Raw genomic sequence first — 21,006 nt, forward strand, 5'->3', positions numbered from 1 at the left:
TATTGTTATGACTAAAATACCTTCCAAAGTTACATTTAACTCTTTATTTATTGGTCAGCGTCAGACAGAAAAATAATTTTTGAATTATCAAAAAAATAATGTAATCTAATTTAAGGTTTCTTTCAGACATATTCCCATTAATCCTGGAGATTCAAACTGATATTTGATATTTAAAAAACAAATCTCAAGTTATTGCCAGAGGAATGATTTAATCCTTTCTTCCAAGTTAGATAAAAATATAAAATGCTACTTATACTCCTAGTTTGAGATCAAGACAGTGAGGATTTACCCTTCACAGTTCAACTCCCAAACATGGTGCCCAATCTAGATTCCCCCCACCCCCCCCACAACCAAATTCATTGATGACAAAGGACTAAGAAAAGGTGTGTGTGGGGAGGGGAGATAGAGGGGAGGAAGAGCAGAGTGAGATGACTCCTCCTTTCATTCCTACTCTGCTCACACAGACTGATGCCTATATAAGTTAAGCTGTGGAAAACATCTGTATATGAAATCAGGATAAACTCACTGTAATCCGCAAATAAACAAGATTATGTTAGCTTTCTTGCTCACCCACAGAGAGACAAGAAACAAAAACAATCTCAAATAACAGTGCTTTTACAATGGGAAGCAGTGTTATAATCTCAGCATGGTTTTTAGAACAAAAAATGAAACGGGTATCTATTGTGGTCACTCACATTTTCTTGTTCTCTTCATCTTAAATAATATAAGAGCCTTTGCAGCAGGGTGGTCCTAGGCAGATTCAGTGGCCTAGTGCTGAACACCTACACCCTGCATAGGGAGCAAGTGCAGTATTGGTGTTACCACTGTAAGTCTGAACACCAAGTGTTTAAATGACTATCGATTTTAGAAATACTTCGAACAATGGTGGCAGAAAAAACCTTCAGCAACCCACCATTGTGGACAACCATGTCTAAGACTTTTAAGATTTGCAGTGACTTCCTAAAGTCGAACTTCATAGTAGTGAGAATTGTGCTAAACAAAATGTAAAAAAAATGTTGTAAACCAGCAAGCCAGGATGTTCTGCTTTTTCTGAGCCCAGATAATCTTATTCTCATTGCTTTTGACAGAGTTCTTGGCCCACTGTAGTATAGTCTTGACTTGGAGATTTGCACATATTTGTGGGTGTCAACGGTTTATGGGCTGGTCTGGCCCAGTTCCATGACCAGCAGGGCGGAGGGATCTGCGGATCAGCGCCTCTGGGAAAGTGGAAGCAGGGGACCCCAAAATACTTGAAAACCAACAGCACTGATCTGAGGTGGAACAAATCATTTTACTAAATATAGTATTAGTAAAATACAATGAGAGAGAGAGTCTGTTTGAATTGCATAGACCTCACCACAATGCTGGGGTGAGAAGTGCAGTCCAGTTGAATGACTGAAGTACAGATGGCGAAGTGCAGGCGGCGAAGCGCAGATAGCGAAGCGCAGACAGCGAAGAGCAGGTGAAGAAGAAAAATCAGGTGACCTTGCTTGGAGTTATATCCCCTTGCTGACCACAAAGCCTCCTGGGGAAATGTAGTTCTTCTCCAACGGACGAACATTCGGCAGATATCAAACCCCACCCCCAGTGCATTACATGATGTTATGGTGTGGAATACTGATGACCAAAAATCATAAAACCATGACACATGGGTTGCAACAGCACTTGTTTTTTAGCCATAGTCTACAAATAAGTAAGTGTAGGTAAGAGAGAGGACAGGAAATTTGTACTTAAGCCTTCTGATGTTTCTCTTTTCATCTTCCATAAAATTTTCACTTTGAAGGGAATTCTTAGACAATGCACAATAGGAGGAAAATTGCTGTTACACTTTGAGTCCTGTATTTGTGGAGCTTTTGAGGCATCCATTTGTTTCACTGCAGGCTCTGTCTCTCTTCAGTTTTCCAGACTTTTTTGGTTTGCTGAGCTGCCAGGGTCTAACTGGTGGGAACCAGTGGATTCCTGTGACAGAAGGCAGCAAATTATCAGTGACATTCTGCTTTCTTAGTGCATTAAGACTGGCCTTTGCCGTTTGAGCTGTTGATGTATATGAGCACTGAGAGTTTTTTTTATGTGGCTTTATAACTAGTCGAAGAAGGATTAGGATAGCAAAGCACCATAACCGGCCACCTCATGTGCTCTTATTCTCTGAAACTGAGCAGTTTCAGAGCAATGCTGGACACTGTGTTCTCTTTATGCTTTGGTTGGAAGTGTTTCAATAAGCATTTTTCTTCAGTTCATGGTTTGAACTTTCTCCTCTTTGCATCAGCAGCAGCCATTTTCTGGACTCCGCCTTCCTAATTTGTATCTGAATACCTTGCAGTCCTCCCTAGTGCCCACTCACTGCTCACCGGAAAAATCCAGTTCTTTGGCAAACAGCATTATGGGGAACTGCACGTGACAGAGGAGCCATGGCTTATCAGACTAGCACAAGCACTTACTTACATTAATGGTAATTTTTTTTTGTTTGTTTGTTTGCCCAGTGCTCCTTACTCAATCAGCTTTGATATGTTTGTATATGGGGACTGTTATGTGCCCAGATTGTATCAAGAACCACTTGGAACATGCACAACTCAGCGTTATTCATGTGGATTCATGTTTCCTAATGAAAGCACTGTAGAAAATTTTCCATTCACTTTAATGGTTATTGAGACTTCATTGAGAAGTACATAATTCTGCTATGGTAATTCTGCTACATAATTCTGTTCTATGACATGATAGCTTTTGCAAATGCCAGGACAGTTACTGATAACTTCATCAATGTTTCATCATTGTCAGATATATATCTCTGTCCCCATGTATGCAATTCTCTCTATACATTTATGCGTTAACTAATTTTGCATGATGTTGGTGGAGGGCAGGACAGTGGCTTGGTTTGGCTCATTTCAGATACAAATTATGACTGCCTTAGAAGTGAATGTAATAATAATCATGGTATTTTTAATGTCTAAATTATTGCAGAACCTGAAAACACTCCTCTTGCTTCCAAGGCAGATGTAGGATTGCCAGAAGATGAATGGCACATCTCTATCAGCCAGCGCGTTTTGATAATTGATCAAATTTCCATTTTAATTAGAAAACATGCACCCAAAGTGGGTGGGATCACAAGATTCTATCAGCTCAGTTTTTCTTAATCCTCTGGGGTGAATGAAAAAATGAAGTGGCTGGCCTTTCACTAACTCTGAATTCAAGAGATTGCCTTGACCACTGCATGTTCATTTTATCTAGGAATGTCTTTTGTTCTGTACGCTCTCTGACTGTCTGAAAATACCTTTTAATTTCCTGAATACTTATATGTATACAATGAATATTAATCAAGAGCTGATTACTATCTCTTCTGGCAGCACACAATAATATTTTATCAGAGACAGATTGTATCTGCAATTGCATATTTAAAATCTGTACTGGAATGGCACTTGAGTTCTACTGAGTATGGACTCTGAAGTTGTCCACTAAAATTTTAGATTTTCTTGACTATAAGTAAATGTTTTTAGATTAGTAAACAGAATTTATAAAAGTCAAATATTTGAATATTGTTTAAGTAAAACTCGTTTCCTTTAACTCACATATTCTAGCCACCAGAGCCACTGGTATTGCTAGTGCTCTACCCGGATAAAATCTTCCAGGCAGTCTAAGATGCTGGCATGGCATGGAAGGAATCCTTGTCCCAAGGGCCACAGAGGAGTTAGAGATGTGTTAACTTGAAAGCTAGACTGAACCCTTGCATCTTTTCATGAGGCGAAGACAACAAAAGTCGTCAATTGTCTGCCCACTTGATAAAATTGATACTGCAGACTGCCCCCAGGAGAGCTGCTGAGGAATCCAGGCCCAAACCACTTGGGGATGAAAGGTTTCCACTGTGATCTTTATTCTCATCCCTGCCCTTCTGCTCAGGGAAATGCCACTTGCTATACACACATGGAAATTGTGATGACTTCTGAAGAAGGGAGAGTGAGCTTTGTGTGTAAGTTTCTTCATAATGAACTCAAACTTTTAGCCTTCTTACCTCAGAAGACATTTTTAATTTATCTGGTGGCTGAGGCTCTGCCTTGCATGTAGGATGACAGATTGAGTGCTAATTCTACCACCTGTAGACCTTGTTTATTTCAAAATGTCACTTGTTTTTTATATCTTAAGTGCCAAGAGAGATGTTCTCCCAGGATACCAAAAATCAGTCATTATTAGAACACAGATACTAAACCACCCATGTTTCAAACACATCAGTCAAAGACATCTGTCCTGCAACTGTACTGCAGAAAGGGCAGCATGTTATTAGAAAGAAAGAGAGAGAGAGAGAGAGATACCAGGGGAGCCTAAATCATTATCTCAACATATTTGAGGCTGAGTGCTGCGAGACTCATGGTAGAGACCATGTGCTTTAATGGAAATTTCAGTCCTTGGTGATCATGTAATTGCACCACAGTAATTCCTTCTATCAGCTTCTCATGCTCTCATGTTTCGTACTCTCGTACAAATCTCGTACTCTGAAACGTTCCACCTTTGATTTTGAATCATTGCATGAACTCTTTTACTGGAAATTGAGGAGGAAAAACTGCAACCCGAGCCCCAGTTGCTTACCTCCAGGCTTTATGCAAGGTCTCAAAAAATGCAACTATCTTCCATTAAGCCTATCCTAACATGTACTCCAGAGTCCAGGGATAAACTACACAGGAACAAGGAAGGTAAGAAGAGGAAACTTTCTGAGGGCATCTGCTAAGCCCACGTTGGCTGTCTTGACGAGGCTTGTCAGGACACATTGGTAGTGCGCAGTGAGCCTGAAGATTCCCTACTGGCTGGAACCGAGTCATTTGCCAGGCTTTCCTTGTCAGGGAGAGTTAAACCAGTCACTGATCCTAATTCTAACACTGTTGTTGCAGCATTCCAATTTTTAATCGCTACATGACTTGTCAGGTTGAATATGAGCCACATGAATAAAATTTAAAAACCTCCTAATAATGAGAGTGTCAAAGATTACCAGCACTTGATGTTTCTACAGTTACCTTTTCAATTCCTAAAAGTGCAGCTAAGGTGCAAAGATGCTCCTTTTCAGCTTTCCCTTATTTTTCCATTTCTACCCACAGCAGTTCTTTTCTTGAATCATAGCCGGACAGTCTGCAATAAGCAGCACTTTCCCACTACAGCAATGTGTTGGGCAGCTCGTGCTTCCGTCAGACTTAATGAAATAATTCAAAAAAGGGGGTCTCCCATCTTCCACAATCAGCTGGAAATATGGTTGACAAGTAAGTAAAAAGATAAAGCTGCCATTTTTCTTCATCTTGGGTTGGCAGCCTCTTTTCTCTCATGCCTTTTCTCCCTGAGTTTTGAAGCATATGAAGCAGTGAGTCTCTCGCTGTCAGTGAGCATTGTCTTTGGAATGTCACAGCTTTGCGTATTGCCAATTTGTCTGTAAATGTTTGAAATTTGAAGTAATTGTAGAAGATCGAGGCAAGCAAAGTGAGAGCCATTCAGAAGGAAAGGGCATTTTTCAGGCTAGCAAACTGACATGTAGGCATCCTTGTGCTCCTTTTCCCGTGACAGAGCACAGGCTGGGACAGATGTGCTTCATGCTGTAAGATCCTGGATGCTGACAAACAAATCAACTTCCAGTGGGCTCTGAGTTCTGATCTGCAATTGAACTAATTTACCATCTTCATCTGCTACATGAACAAAATACAATAATTGGTTTTAAAAGACACCAGCTTGCTGGCAAATGCACGCTGCATAACGCTAGTCTTTTTCAATGAAAAATGATCTTACCCTTACCAGTGTTACAGTTCACTGATTTCTTTTTGTTTGGGTGATTTTGCTACAGAATGCTTAAGTTTGCAGTGCTTTCCACAAAGGAAAATCTGCACTGCAATCTATAATCACAGCAGAAGAGGCAAGCTCATTTGGCTGTCTCGTCTTGGCATTAGTAGCAGGCTTACAGCACACACCGAAATTAAAGCTATACACAGGAGGAGTTAAATGCAGAGTTCGAGCTATGAGCTGAACAGGAACATCAACTCGTAACAGGAACAATTCAGTGTTTAAAAAGTTTAATAACACTATGAAAGCTCAGCATCAGAGCTGAGTCAAGAAAAATGGGATCATGCGATTAAAAATGAAAGGATGTGTAAGGGAATCCGTCAGTGTTTGAGACGCTGTGCTTTATCTGCAATGCTGCGTATTTTAGACTGAGCTCAATGGTTCTTGTGAAATGATTCATTTTCATAGCAAAGCAGCTATCTGGGAATATACAGACAAGATGTAGCAGGAGGATCTCTGGACCCAGGGAGGTGTGTACATAGCCTCCAGACAAAGCAGCTGCTGTGGAGGGCTACCTATCCATCAGTGCAATTTCTGCAGCTGACACAGCTTCTGGGGGCCATCCCCACTTTCAAGAAGGAAATTCTCCACCATGACAGGATAGGATCAAGGGCTTCAGCTCCTAGGTGCATGCTGGCTTTAAAGAAATTTCCTTGGAGCTTCTCCAGGCCTATCTGAAAGCTCTCTGCAGCCCTAAGCAACACTTCAAGGCTCCAAGAAATCATGTACTTTTATTAGCAGAATTGAAAAAATTGTGAGCAGTGTTCCTGAGTGCTGTTTTTGTCCTCCATTTTGTCAGGTGTTCTTAAAACTCCCATTCATGTTAGAAGTTAATCAGAAGTCTCCTCTAACCCTCCCTATTGAAGCTGTAAAATACATCACTGAAATGACCTTATACATGTAAAATCTGCAAGCGCATATGTGCATTGCAACTCACCTGATGATTTGTCCAGTATGGTGTCTGCTGTACTTACTGCCATCCTTGCTAGTAGTTCTCCTTCCTGTAATGATGAAGTGATCAGCAATACTCATAAGGCTTTTAAAAGTGCAAATAAAATCTTTTACCAGGGAGCATTCCTAGTTCAATGCCCCAGTTTCAGAAATGAACATACCTAAGATTCAGCAAAACTTTCCTAACCACAAAAAGTACCAGAAGAGGGGCAGAAAAGCCACATCTTTCTCTTTTTAAACTCAGACTATGGGTAGTTTGAGTCTTTGTTCCCTTTTATTCTCATCATCAGAGGGCGAGCAAAATCATACTTTTTCCTGAGCTCTGAAAAAGGTTTTATTTTTGTCATTTCTATTATGAGCAAACTGGGATGAATATGATTTTGAGTTGGGCTTGGAAGTAGCTCAGAAGTTAAATTTTGGTTTTACAGAAAATTATGTTGGATAAAACATTCTTCTTATTATCAAAATCACGAGCTTTTGTATAGATGTGCACAAAAATAAAGATTTAGTCTTTTTAATCCCTCCTGACAACCCGGGGTACCTGAACTTTTTGCCTTCTCTCTGAACCATAACTTCATTGAGATTTCCAAAGGAGGGGAAGTAGGATTAAATTTCATTAAGAGTTGCAGTGGTTCAGTGTAAAATGAAGTAAATTATTTTTATCCACTCTGATTTGATCTCGCGTTGTGAAACTAAGCTGACCTTGCACTTTAGATTTTGAAGTTTTTCAATAATGAATTTATCTGTACATGATTTTCTGAAGACAGTGTTTATACAGATGCCGTACAACACTCCCTCATCAACTGCTCAGTAAATTATTATAAAACTTTGAAATCTAATTTCAGCATCTTTTACCTCTATTGAATATACTGGAGTAAAATCTAAACGAAAATTAATCCTACACTTTTATGTCATTATACAGCCTACACCTGGCCAAAAACCCTGGTTGCTACATTTCCCGGTTGCTTTCGGTTTAGATTGATTATGTCTTTATACTGGGGAGAGGGCCTGCCTGAAAAAAAATGGCTTAATCTTTATTTGCCTAGAGCAGTTAGAAAAATAAGTGAAGCAAGTAGCCTCCTGTGACTGATTTCTGCTCACTTAAGGCAGTTCACCCTTGAAACAGGGAATAATTGTTCTCTGCCCTTTTTCAGATATTGTCTTCCCTTTCATGTATTATATCCAAATAATCTCAAAGATTTTGAACATTAAAGGAAGACAGAATGAATCAAAACCATACACCAGGCTAAATTCTGCCTAGAGAGTCATACCCACAGTTTTCGTGAAAGTCAGTGGAAACCATGCACGCATCTAGAAGCAAAATTTGGTCCACAGCCTATTTAACTTATAAATAAAAGTCAAAAGGAAAAGAAGAGAACTTAGAAGAAAGATATAAATGTTTTGGCTTTGATCAAATTACTGGACATGGACCATGAAAATTTGAGTATTTGTGGTATATTTTGCTTTTGGATATCAATTTTCTGGGGAAAAAATAACAAAAGTTTCCCTTCAGGATTTCCATAGAGAAGGTGGATCGTATCACCTTTTCTTTCCTTTTGCTCTGTCTTTAATGAGAACGCCTTTTTTTCTTGTAGCTAGTCAAGTGGTTGGCAATGAACAACCACTTCTCTGCCTTCTCTATTCAGCGAGAACCTAAGGCCTTTCATCTAGGTTAGGTCTGACTGTAACATCCCAATCATGTCAGGTTGGTATTAAGGCTGAGACAACTCCTACCAATCCTGAGTTTAATAATCCTTCTTGCAAATATTTATTTCTAATTGTAAGTACTCTTATTATTTGTACCCCAGTGGCAAAGTTGTAACAGAGGTGATGATAAGAAAAGAAATATTTTGTAGTTTATTCAAAAGTTTATTCTTTTTTGGGGGGGACTTCTTCATTAAAGCTGTCTCTTAAAAGTACTTTCCAGTGTAACTAAGGCCCCATGGCAAATATGCTGTGGTATTATAAACTAAATGTTAAGAACTGCTTAGATCTATAATAATAATTTATTTTAGTGCTAAGTGATGATACAAGGCAAAAATAAACTTTCCATAAAAGACATAAATAAAAAATAAAATAAATTAGCAGAAGAACAACCAATTATAATCCAAAGTTTGAAAACGAGTCATTTTGTTTAGCTGTTCCTATTGAGCAAAACTGAAGTACCTGAAGTACCTACAAATACAGTTGTTGGAAATATAAAAATAAAACTATAAATATTTAAGAATTTTTGGCTATAGTACTTCGATTGCTGTAATTGTACATCCCATGACTGTCTCTTCTCTACTGCTTGGTAGTTCAATTGGTGCACTATATCCAAAATGTGACACTTCAGCTGCTCAGGTGAAAGGCCTTTAATGTCTCCTTTATTGGGAAGACCTGTATTTAGGAAGGGATCTGCTTATTTAGCCCATTTACTTGGGGACTGATCCAAAGCTGAAAATTGTAAACATCCAAATGGAGCAAAGACAAACTACTGACCTTATAAAAAAATACGGTTTTTCAATGGGATGAGGATTTCAATTATGTCTTCCCTCTGTTCAGCAACACTCACCATATGATTCTGTTGGACAAGTTTATGACAGCTAATAGAATTCTTTGTGGGTGATATAAAAGAAGTATTTTTACTATAAATTTTACACTGGAAACTACTGATAACAGAATTTTGCTATGTCATGCAAGGTTCTTTCAAACAGAGTGACTCAAAGTAAGCTACCAGGGACCAATTCTTTACTAGTTGACAATGAAAAGACTTTTGAAAGATAAGTCAGTTTCACATACCTGGCTGGATTTGTTATTAAGAAGACACTGAGCTGTTGTACAATGATGTTAAAAAACAGAAATTTTACAAAACCTTAAATATGAGAAAATAAGAAGTTAAAAATATCTCTAAATGAGTTTAGACCTTCAAAATGAGTGGGTTTGTGCATAAAAATCCGAGCAGATCAGAAATATATGCCATCAATCTTAGTTTATAATATGTATTCAAACTGTAATTCTTTAGGAGATCTGAATCAACTACTTTTAACATTCAAATAATCAAACTTCCCATTGTAATAAAACATGTAATGTTTCTGTAAGGGTTCTAGGGGATGGCATTACCTGCTAAGCTCCTGAGTTGCAGCAGTGCTTGTGTTACTTTTGGTTCATCCTTTTGCCAGTATTTCCTTGACACTGGATTTATAACATATTATGTCCTGTTTTAAAAGTAATGGTTTAAAAATTGTACAAAAATGGGTGTGCTGTTTTTTAAAAAAATCCAGTCTCCTAGCAATCCAGCCTTTCTTAGTCTCTACAGTTAGAAATAAGATGTAGTTTTATGGTGACACTGTGAGAATCTGTATCTTGTTGGTTAGATCATGGATGGGCAACAATGGCTTTTTTCAAAGTTTCACAGACTAGAAAACTTAAAGTAGCTCCTTTTAATTGAAACCCAGACATACTTTTAGGTAAAAACAAAACTGAGCTGGCTAGAGTTTTTTCCCAAGCCAAACAAAAGAGATTGGAACTTTCCATTGTTTTTGTCTGCCAACCATGCATTGTTAAAGGAATCGAAATAAAGAGGGAAAGGGGTCAAGGGTTATAGAGCTCATATTTCCACTCTACATGACCCCATCTCAGCAATAGTGGGACCCTCGTGATCAGTTCCTGTTGGTCTAATGGAACAGCCATTTCTTAAGAAAAGGAATTACTGCGTACAGTACCTTTGTGACTAACAGAAGAATACACTAGCTCTTCAAAGGTTCTTTCATTACAGCCCCTGAAGAGGACTCTGACATTACTTTCTTGAGATTATAATGAAAACAACTGTACTTGTACCAATTCCCCTTTTTATTATTTTTTGTAACAAAACAAGATTGATGTTATGCCACTTTCTGTTCTGTCATGAGAATAAGGTATCACAAATGCTAATAACTACCACAATAGCGATATGCACTACTTTGATCTTTTCACTATTCTTTAATTTGGGCAGCTGGCCACTGAATTCCTTCCTAAAAATTTGTGCTGTCTATAAAAAAAGGGAAAAATGGCCAACAAAATCAAATGTGCACATTTAGAACTGTTCATCTGACTAGTCCAATTCAAAGCCCACACAAGTAATGCAAATACGACACTTTGATTTTGTGATTCTAGGCACAGAAATCTTAATACACATTCTTTTGACGTTGGATTGTGGCAGAATGAGAAATACCACAAACAACCAATTCTCATTAAAATCTAAAGCTTGTAATCCCTCCGTTCTTATTGGTTGCTTTGCCAAAGACTTCTTAAGAGATTATTTAGCTTATTTATGAAAATCCAGAAGTAATTTTCAGTGATTTTGCCCTTAACATTTATAAGACAGTAAAATTAATCATGCTCTGGTTGTAAGTTTTTCCAGTGTGAAAGGCAAATGCAAGAAGGCAGGATGAGGCAATAGTAACTGTCAAGATTCCAAAACCAAGAAATGCAAACACCTATCGTCCAAATTACCGCTGTACTGGTAGCAAGAGAATGGTAGTCATTAGTGTTTGTGCAGGTATGCCAGAAGACAACTATGTATTGCCAGTTAATTTTCTTTCTCAGGGAGTCAACTTTTTGCACTGAATCAGATGCACAACTTTTCTATTCCCTGCATTTCTGTTAAATTCCTTATTCATGTTCACAACAAGCACAGCTGGTCTCTTGCTGGCATCACTGCCACATTGGAAATGATAAGGCAGCTAGTGGTGCTCAGAATTTGCAAGCGAAGTTCTCTAAACTATGATTTTGGATCCTCTGTTTCAGTCATCAGCAATCATTTAGTTACATAAGAACTTTGCTGGAAGCTAGAGGCAGTTTCCAAAAGCCAAAATAACTGCTGCTCGGAAATTCCAGAATCAGCTGAAGACATAAATTTATTGCATAAATGATTTTGAAAATAGGACTGCTGTGTTTATAAATGTAACATAATGATTTTATAAAATTTATGTTTAGAGAATCTCATAGGAAATGTGGAGTATGAGTAAAAACAGTCCACGAATACAGTCCCATCATGAAAAAAACAAAAGAAATGAAGGGAAGATCCTAGGACCTGTGATGTTCATAGAGAAATACTAGGCAGGGCAGGAGATTCAGTTTTGTCATATTGCAACTGAGTTAGTTGCATACATGTTCATGTATATCTTTTTACTTATAAACACATAACCAAGTGTATCTTGCACATCTGTGGACATATGTTAGCTAAAACATTAATACAGAGAATGCAGCAGGGTAACCAATGTCTTGTACACAAGCCATTACAGGAACTGATTTTTGTATTGTATTACAGAGCATTCATCAATTCTTTCAATTTTCTATGCAAATGCAGTTTTGGCCTACTAGCCTAATTTTGACTTAGTATATTGCTTACCTTTGTTTGTGCACTGCTTTGTGCTGCAGACTTGATCCTGGTGCAGAGGCTCTTGCTGTGGGTGGTTTGGACATACAGCAGAGCAGTTGCTTGGGTAGCTATGTTTGATATCCAGGGCAGCTAATTATGACTGTGAAAGTCTTCCAGAAGCCACACACCACTGGGCATCTGCACTGAATGGTGCGGCTGTTTTCCAGAGCAAGAATGAGAAGAGAATTTAGTTGTGAAGGCTTGAAATGGCCACAGTCATTCTTCAAAATCTGTTTAGTGAATTATGTATGGTGCATCTTATGGTTCCAGAACTAGCAAATTCAATCCATGGACTCAGACTTACTAATGAATGTCTTGTAATTATCATCTGGAGAATTCCTACCCCAAACTTTAAATCTGTGATTCAAGTTCAGAAACTTTATGAACTTGAGAGACCAATATCTGGCCATTAAGTATATATTAAATATCTGTTGCATACTACTAACCCTTTGGAGCCAATAACCTCCTAAATAGCAGAGAATAAAAGCGTGTGATATATATCCCTGAATACTCACTCTTCAATCTGCAATACTTATTCATTATACTCTGAAAATATGTCTGTATCAACACAGGCACTTGGACAATGGCAGCTAGCAGACACTAGGTATCAGAAGAGACAAAACAGTGGGTACAAGAGGAGCCAAACATCATAACTAAAGAGTATGGCATAGAAGGGGCAATAACTGAACAGAAGTGTGCAAAGGATGTGCACATAGAGTAACACTGCATAGAGGACCCAAGAGTAAAAGAAAGCCAGCTGGTGAAGCAAGGTTCAAATATAAACAGAAGATTTTGCAGCCAAGAAGGAGAAGGTGGTAGCTGGTAGGGAAAAGGATGTAACATAAAAGAAGAGCATTAGTGGGACCATTCTCAAAGCTATTGATTGGCTGAAAGGGAAGGATGTAATGAGAGCTGAGAGTCAAAGACAAGAATGGTAGAATTCCATCAGAAAACTCTTAGTTACCTCAGGTAGGAAAGTAAAAAACAAGCACATCCAGGATCTGCCTGATCACTCCAGTATTTGAGGATAAAATGCAATGTTAAACATTTAAAAAAAATGTACAAAGTGCCATTGAAATGAATCTAGCTTTCCTTACAATGATTTAGTAATTCCTACTGCGATGCATACACATATACACATACACACACAGACTTACACTCTTTTATAGCTTAGTGTGACCCACAATTACAATATCATTTTCTACATTTGTTCAGTCTTGGAAAAATGCTCAAGGGAGGCAATGAAGATCTGTTCTATAGATGCCAATTTGTCCCCATGCCTTAGCAATGCAGGGAAGGTCTGACCTCCTCCAGCTTCCAGGGCTTTCTGAGTATAGGAAGAACAAAAAAATCACCAGACTATTATAAATAAAAAGAGCTCCAAAAATGGAAGGATGTTAATTAATATGTCATATTTCTGTAATACATTTAGATTTGTGGCTACTTTTGTCAGCCTAAGAAACTCAGATGAGCGACTGAATTTCTGTAGCTTGTAAAGGAAGAGGCATAAATGACTGTAAAGGAAGGTGCAGTCCATATTTTTTCCTAATCAGATGAGATTTAAATGGTTTTTAATATCTTTTGTGTAGAACTACTAAAGAAAGTGGAAACTTCTCAGGCTTTAGGAAAAAACAAAGCAACAAAAGAAAAGCCTTTAGATGCTCGCAGTAGGTGGTATCAGCTACTGACCTACCTACTAATAAGGCAAATGAAAGGAAAACAGCCTGAGAGGAAGTAAATAGCAGAGCCAAAGTCTTGAGGGGAGAAGAGGCAAAGGAGGGATACAGTGCTTAATTCACCCTGACTGAAAAGATCTGTCAAACCACAAGTAGAAGATGCTACCATATATAGCAGCATTACAATAGGAAGAAGTATTGTATCGTAGCCCTTTGATTCGAACACTGCTGATATCGGATTACTGAACAAGGCTGTAGCCAGGAATTCTAAGTCTTTATAAATACCAGATACAGTCTGGGAGCAAACACTAAGGCTGCCAAGCTTCTGCTTGCTGTTGCAGGACCTCAGGCCTATTAGGTGATAGAGGGGAAACAGCTCTGAAGTCAAGCTGGTCTTGCTTCAAAGTCAGCACCTTGTGAAGTAAATAGAAATATCACACTGAACAAATTAACAGAAAAGTCAATAATTAAAAATGCCGTCCTTAGCTGCTTTGGATACGATTACTAAAAATTAGAAACCTGTTTCTGTTCCTTAAATCCTCCCTATAATATTTAGAAACCAGATTGCCTTCAAGCTCAATGATGTGTTCAGTTACTTCAAACCATATAAATACTTTAATATTGTTTTTAAAAATAGTGAACTGCATGTCATTCACTTTTTATAATACCATGAGAGCAACATTAAGAGATCTATTAATGTATTAATATATTTGAAATCTATGTTAATATATGTTGGACAGTTGTATATTGCTGACTGTAAATAGATGTATTGAATATTTAGATAATGTCTGGCTGAAGTGGTATTTTATTCTTATATTTAAGAATGTTCTCAGCCATGAGACAGTTCTGCTGGCACTGGTACAAATGCTGTTTTGTCCCTGGTTTTGTTTTTTTCACTGTAATGTTGCATTGCAGAAACTCACGGTGGTACAAATTGTGCTTCTGGTTATTTTGTCATTAGAATTAATTTAGATTTATAACAAGACCAATTTGATTTGTTTATGATTGAAGTGATGTAGAAAATGCAATGAAAATATTTTAAGTAGGTGTAGTTTTGTATTTTTCATTGGCTTAGTGGGCAAGATGATTGAAACTTTCTTGCAAGTTCTCCAGTAAAGAACAAAACAAAACAACAACAACAAAACCATAGTAAGAAAGAGGAAAAAAAAGTTAAAGAAGGAAAAAATCCTGTCTGTATAGAATTCTTGCCTTTTTGTTTGGGCAATTTCTGCAATTTCTTCCTATAGCTGTAGTGACTCCTGGAAATTTTTCATACAGGACATACCAACAGGATTCTTTTCCAGATTTCTTACTCTTTTTAATTCATATCCCTTAGCTACCTGCTCCATTCTTTCCTTCCCCCTCCCTTCTGCTCTAACATTAATAGGCTGCTGGAATCAACCTTCTAAATGAAATCAGTCAAGTCACCTCAGCTTTGATTGCTTTATTCCCATGCTATAGAATGAAAGCACTCTGGATTCAGCACACTGAATCAAAAATGTTCTACATTCAATTGTCATAAATAACAATGCACAGCAAAGAACTTAAGCTATCAACATAAACAATACAATATGAAAGCATGCTTCAAACCAGATGCTGCTTTATTTCTGTCCAAACAGTTTGAAGAGGCTGTTAAAATGCTTCAAGTTGCTGTTTATAGAGGGTCAAATGAACATTTTTCAATGAAATGTGTCCCTTCTGGTTCCTTAATGATTAAATACAGTGGAACAATAGCCATTTAAAATAGCAAGAGAATATCCGATGATTTTTTATTGTTAGAATTGTTAAAATAGGAGGAGCTGAAAAGCTTTGTGTGAGGTGAGAGAAAAAATGCTCTGACAGCATCAGAGCCACCTCAAGGAGTTCTGACAATTTGTCCAAAAATCACTGCACTTTCCAAGGAGCCTTTTGCTGAACTCCCAGGACAATAAGAACATCTTTCCTTCACTCAGAATGGCACACAGCTTTTCCCACCATTCCCCCCAACTGCCTCCCCCAGCAGCTCCACTATTACGGGGTGAAACTTCATCAGTGTCAACTGTAAATACTGGTATCAGGAGAGATACATGCAAACTCCACTACCTACAAAGGTACAAGGTCGGATTCCCAACCTCACTAGGCTCACTAGGACAAAGAAGAGCCAGGATGCTTCTGGTTTATTTGTGGATCAGACCCAGATATAAAAGCTTACCAAAGACCTTAGAAAATGGACTAGCATTTCCAACGTAGACTTTCCTGCCCAATGAATCCTGTGTACTCGTGCTTTTGAGAAAGAGCTCTCTAACTCAAGACTGTTTGCCTCCTGGAGGCAATCCAGCACTCCTGCTCGCCTGTCAGCATTCAGCCCACTGTAGATACTCCACTCGTTTACATGTCATTAAAATTGCAATTGGAGCTTTGTCGGTAAACCGTCAACCTCTAGAACCCACTTTCTTCTAAAAACAGAGCTGATTTATTACTGAAAAAGTAGTCTATCTTTGCTCAAAGACACACATTCAGAATGTCATGTTGACCTAAGATTGAAGCTGATCGTATTTGATGAGAAACCCACACATTTTCAAAAAAATAGGGAAAAAAAGTAAACAAAGCTTTTGTTCTAAATGGTCTGGAACAAAACTGTACTTCCTTTCATGTTTGATCAAAGCCTTAGTAACTTGTCAGGATTCTGAAAATCGGAGCTATTAGGTTACTACACTGCTGTAGCAGCCCTATGGAGCAATACCACTCGGTCTTTGTGACTTTCACTAGCCATATTTAAACTTTGCAGGGCAATAATTTGCTGCACAATGAAAACAAAGTCAGCAACATTTCTGTTAAACTTACATTTATTTAATACAATATTGGAGAGTTTGACTTTTTGTGTAAACGTAATCAGTAGGCGCCCATCAAAATGGACAGGGAACAGCGTTAACAGGTAATAAGTTTTCTGCCATTTACACTTCCCTACTTACTTACTCACAATTATCTGTAACTTCCTCATATGCCAGGAGCTTTATAAGGCGTATAATTAATAAGCAAAATTCTTATCAAACTGGATCAATTTACAACAGGTATAGAATTTTTTTCCTTAAGAATTTTCCTAGCATAAGGAAGCATGTAATGCCTATTGGCAGATTCACAGCATTTCTGCATTTCTGGGAGAGAAATACTGTGTAAAATGCACTTTGTATATACACGCATATACACGTATGTATAAAAGCATACTTAAAAGCATGTGTAAAAATGTGAGAGTGCTTGAGTGTATACGGCTTTCAGCAGCTCCCCTTGTTCTCCACCTCCTGTTCCATCTCTACAATCTTCCCCTCCTCTCCATCTGCTTCTCACAACACCCTCACCAACGGGCTCAGAATGCACAATACAGACTTGGGTATATTGGGCAGGTGATGGCTTTTATTGGATAAAAATTCAGCAAAATGAGTAAGAAAAGGTCACTAGTACGTTGAAAATCCCACTAGCCGTCTCAGACGGGTGTAGTAGCCAGCCTCCTTCTAACAGACTCCATTTCCACAGATAACAACTGATGCCCATTAGGCCCAGCTCAGCTGCACACATTAAGCTCTTTGCACTGCATGAACTCCCATGCTAAGTAAAGTGCATCACTGTAACAGATTTTCTGCAGCTCTACCTTAGCTTTCTCAAGAACTATGGCAAAAATAATGGTATTTGTTCATTACTGTCTCTCCTTTAGCTCTCTTTAATTACATAGTTACCCAAACTTTCTGTCTTCAGAAAAATTTTTAGAAGTACACAGGAGACAAAATCAGTTGCTTTTATATTTTAACGAAAACTTTCCTGTCCTCAGTTATTGTATTCCAGCTCCCGAGGAAATACAAAATAAATCCTTAGCCATCCAAGGAATTTTGTCAAGTTTAAATCATTACATCAACAGAAATCATGGCCCAGATCCTTTGATATGGGGGGGGGGGTGCAAGTCATGTAATTTTAATTAGGCTTCCTTCTTTCCAAACCCCAGAAAGGATCTAGTGAAAGAAGTAAGCGTAACAAGTGATGGACCTCCAGTATGTGGCTCATGTTAGTTCTAGTTCAGCAATGTTATTCCAGGGTGCAGAAATAATAGCTAATCGCTGCAATGGATTGCTTAGAGGATAATAACAGGTGTTCGAACTATTAAAAATCATTTAATAATTAAAAAAATACAGTGACAGATGGCTATCAGAATGTACTTAGCTGAAGTCAATCCTGCCTTCAGGCAGAACGATGGGCCAGATGATCTCCTTTTATGACCATTTTTATTATGTTTTATTTTACCATTTGATGATCCACTTTCCTCACCTTTTTTGGGAAATCATGTTTCCATCTGTGAGCAGATATATACAAGGCACTAAAGAAGTTCTCTCACCACCATTTGAGTCTTGCAGGGAGAGACAGAAATGCCAGACCATCTCTCTTCCACGTGCACAGAAGGATGCACAGTCAGGGAGCAGACAAGATGCAACGTTAGCTTCTTTAATCAGTCCTTCTTTTGACTTTTTGCCACCCTACTCAGATCTGCTAGCCAGGGCTGACTTGAAGAACTCAGCAAAAGAGAAGGGAACGCTAGTTTTTTCTTCCCGTTAGGATGGTTACAGCTCAGCCCTCTGTCTTAACACTGATCTTCCTCCATACAATATGACAGCGAGTCCTTTATGAATTCACATCCAGAAAAATTTCTCCATAAAATCGTTCTTCTCCTCAGTGATACTGGAGTTTGGTGACTTTTTAAAAAAGCTCTTTTTAGAACAGAAAAGATACTGTCTTCTCCCTAGTAAATTTATCTAAGAACAACACCAACCTGTACCTGCCCAAAGGGTTTGTATGTTTCCTACCTGTGATATCTCTGTCAATTACTGTATTTTTTATTATGTTTCATAGAACTTACAGTAAGATCATCAGCAGTGGCTTGTTGTCTGAGAGATTTGGAAACACAGTCAGCTGAATTTTTGACTGCATCAGCTCAGTTTGTCAGTTACAAGTTTCTGCTGCTAGTAGTCAGCTGTTATCTTTGGGATGCTTTAACTGAGCATCACATCAAAACAAAATCCCCAAACTGCCAATATTATGCCCTAATTTTCAAGAAGACTTTTTTATATTTGAGATTTGCTTAAGAATGGTCAGCCCACCCACACACTGCACAGAAAAATCATCACTCAGTGAGTGTGGATGTGCTGAGCTATTGAATGAGTCACACATACATTTACAAAAACATTTTACATGTGGAAAGTCAAGTTTTATCTTTGGCAGCTCCACTGAAGAATGGAATATGATACTAAATTGAAAAACTGACGCTTACAAGGGGGAATCCAGTTCTCCTTTCACTAACAGAGATGTAAACCAGGAGTATGCCTTTGACAGCCAGTGGTGCTCCACTGCACCACGCAGGGAATCGGGGCCAGGGCAGAGAGCTGGAATGCTGCCAAGCTGAAGCAGTATTGGGTTGATACCTGCTCTGAAATCCTATAGAAACCCTCATCTCTCAGTTTATCAACTCACGACTACAGATGCTTAAATAATAAAGAAAAAGCCCCTGTGTGTTTGTGAAATCTGGCCTTTATTTTATATCACTCTCATGACAAAAAAAGAGTTCGAAAAATGTCTTAAACCACTACTTGGGGATTTTCTCCAAGCACTATGCCAGCTGCTCTCAGCCTCCATTGTGAAATGATGGGCTGTTGGCATAGCCAAAGTACTTTACACTCCAGCAACCACTGGATGCATAGCGGCCCTTTGGGAGTCATTACCAACTGGTGTAATTTAGGGCAGCCCTGAGGCAGCTCTAAGTCACAGTCTCCAGGAACTGGAGGCTATAAAGGTGGCATAACACCTCTCCTTTAGGTCTATAATCTGCAATAACATTTACAATACAGACTGCATCGTATTATTTCCATGTTTAATTAGAGTAAAGAATATCAAACATTTTACTTTAACACTACCCCGTGTGCTGTTACCAGCTCTGTATGTGATTTAATGGGTGATCAATCATTCACATATCAGTGGTGATGTAAACCTGATGTTCATTTGTTCTTTTTCACTTCATGCATGGATCTCATGTAACAAGAAAAGAAATATCTACCAGGAATGTGGTAGTTCTGCATTGCTGCTAAATCTCAGCAAGCCCTTCTACGATCCAAGAAATAAGGTAGCATCAGTTTACAGACCAACTTTTCAGTGGCATTGTTCCAAGTCAGTGCTATTGGCCAGTCTGGCTTATGCTTGCCTTCCATGGCCAAATACATGATGCTTGACATGTCAAGTCAGCTGCTGTTTTCTTTTAAGAGGGAAGATATTGTTGATACAGCTGTGAAAGGATCTTTTCCCTTTTCAAAGAATTATCACTAAATTACATTAAGTAGAGAGAGACCCTCTTCATTGCTTAACAAATGCCTGGAAAAACATTGAAGATGTTGGTAGGAAGGGATATTTTTGCCCTGTCATCATTTTCCATTCAGTCTCTTTTCACCACCCACTTGATCTGGTGCTGCTGTCCATTTATATTTCAAATGGGTATTATCCTGCTATTCATCTTCAGATACCACTTCTGCTGAAATCAACAGGAAAACTGCCATCATGAGAACTGAAGGATTAGACCTCTTGAGGGAAAAACTGTGAGATTTATTCTACTGTTTCAGGCCAGTGAACTGAGTCCTGCTGAGCTTGGGAAGTGATGGGGCCAAGGACAGCCAGTGTTGGTGGTGTCTCATGGCCGGAGACAGAGGAGCTATGGTGGACAGTGGGAGCTGGATGGGAGCCCAAGAGTTGGCACAGAGCATGAATGCCTTCATCCAAGGGGTATCCCTAACCTCTATGCTGCTCTGCAAGTGCTTCCCTGTCATTTCATAGGACAGCTCCCCTCACTTTTCTCCAAAGCAACCAGAAACCTGCCATAGAAAAATAGGTTATTATTTTGCCACTGATAACAACACAACTTTGTTGTAATCATAGCAATAAAACTGACAAGTGATGGCTTCTCTGAGGTGCTTTTAACCTTAATAAGAGCTCCATTAATTTTTCTTATTATTGACAAAGCAAATTAAAACATGTCTTAAAACAAGCAAAACATAAAAAGGGCATCAAAACCAAACTGAAATCATTGAATCTTATTTGTAGAGAATGCCATTAAAATAATGTAAATCTGCTTCTGTAAATTAACTTCATGCATAACTAGAAATGATTAGC

At 38.5% G+C, this 21,006-nt stretch overlaps 2 long non-coding RNA genes across 5 annotated transcripts in view; both read right to left on the bottom strand.

Annotated features, from left to right (window-relative positions):
- Positions 1-1,653: 1,653 nt before the first annotated feature.
- Positions 1,654-12,307, bottom strand: LOC128081981 (uncharacterized). 2 transcript variants are annotated; one of them, XR_008207484.1, is made up of 3 exons: positions 12,128-12,307; positions 6,743-6,806; positions 1,654-1,959 (listed from the first exon to the last, which is right to left on the bottom strand). It is a non-coding gene; the product is annotated as an uncharacterized LOC128081981 (long non-coding RNA). The 2 variants fall into 2 exon arrangements; XR_008207485.1 differs by lacking the exon at positions 12,128-12,307 and adding an exon at positions 9,859-9,950.
- A 1,029-nt stretch (positions 12,308-13,336) lies between these two features.
- LOC128082357 (uncharacterized) overlaps positions 13,337-21,006 on the bottom strand; it is a 55,720-nt gene continuing 48,050 nt past the window's right edge. For all 3 annotated transcript variants that reach the window (XR_008207627.1, XR_008207628.1, XR_008207626.1), the window contains exon 6: positions 13,337-13,484. This is a non-coding gene — a long non-coding RNA (uncharacterized LOC128082357). The remainder of the gene's footprint in view (positions 13,485-21,006) is intronic.

This window comes from Tympanuchus pallidicinctus, unplaced genomic scaffold (assembly GCF_026119805.1).
Source record: "Tympanuchus pallidicinctus isolate F22 unplaced genomic scaffold, pur_lepc_1.0 scaffold22, whole genome shotgun sequence".
Classification (NCBI taxonomy): domain Eukaryota; kingdom Metazoa; phylum Chordata; class Aves; order Galliformes; family Phasianidae; genus Tympanuchus; species Tympanuchus pallidicinctus.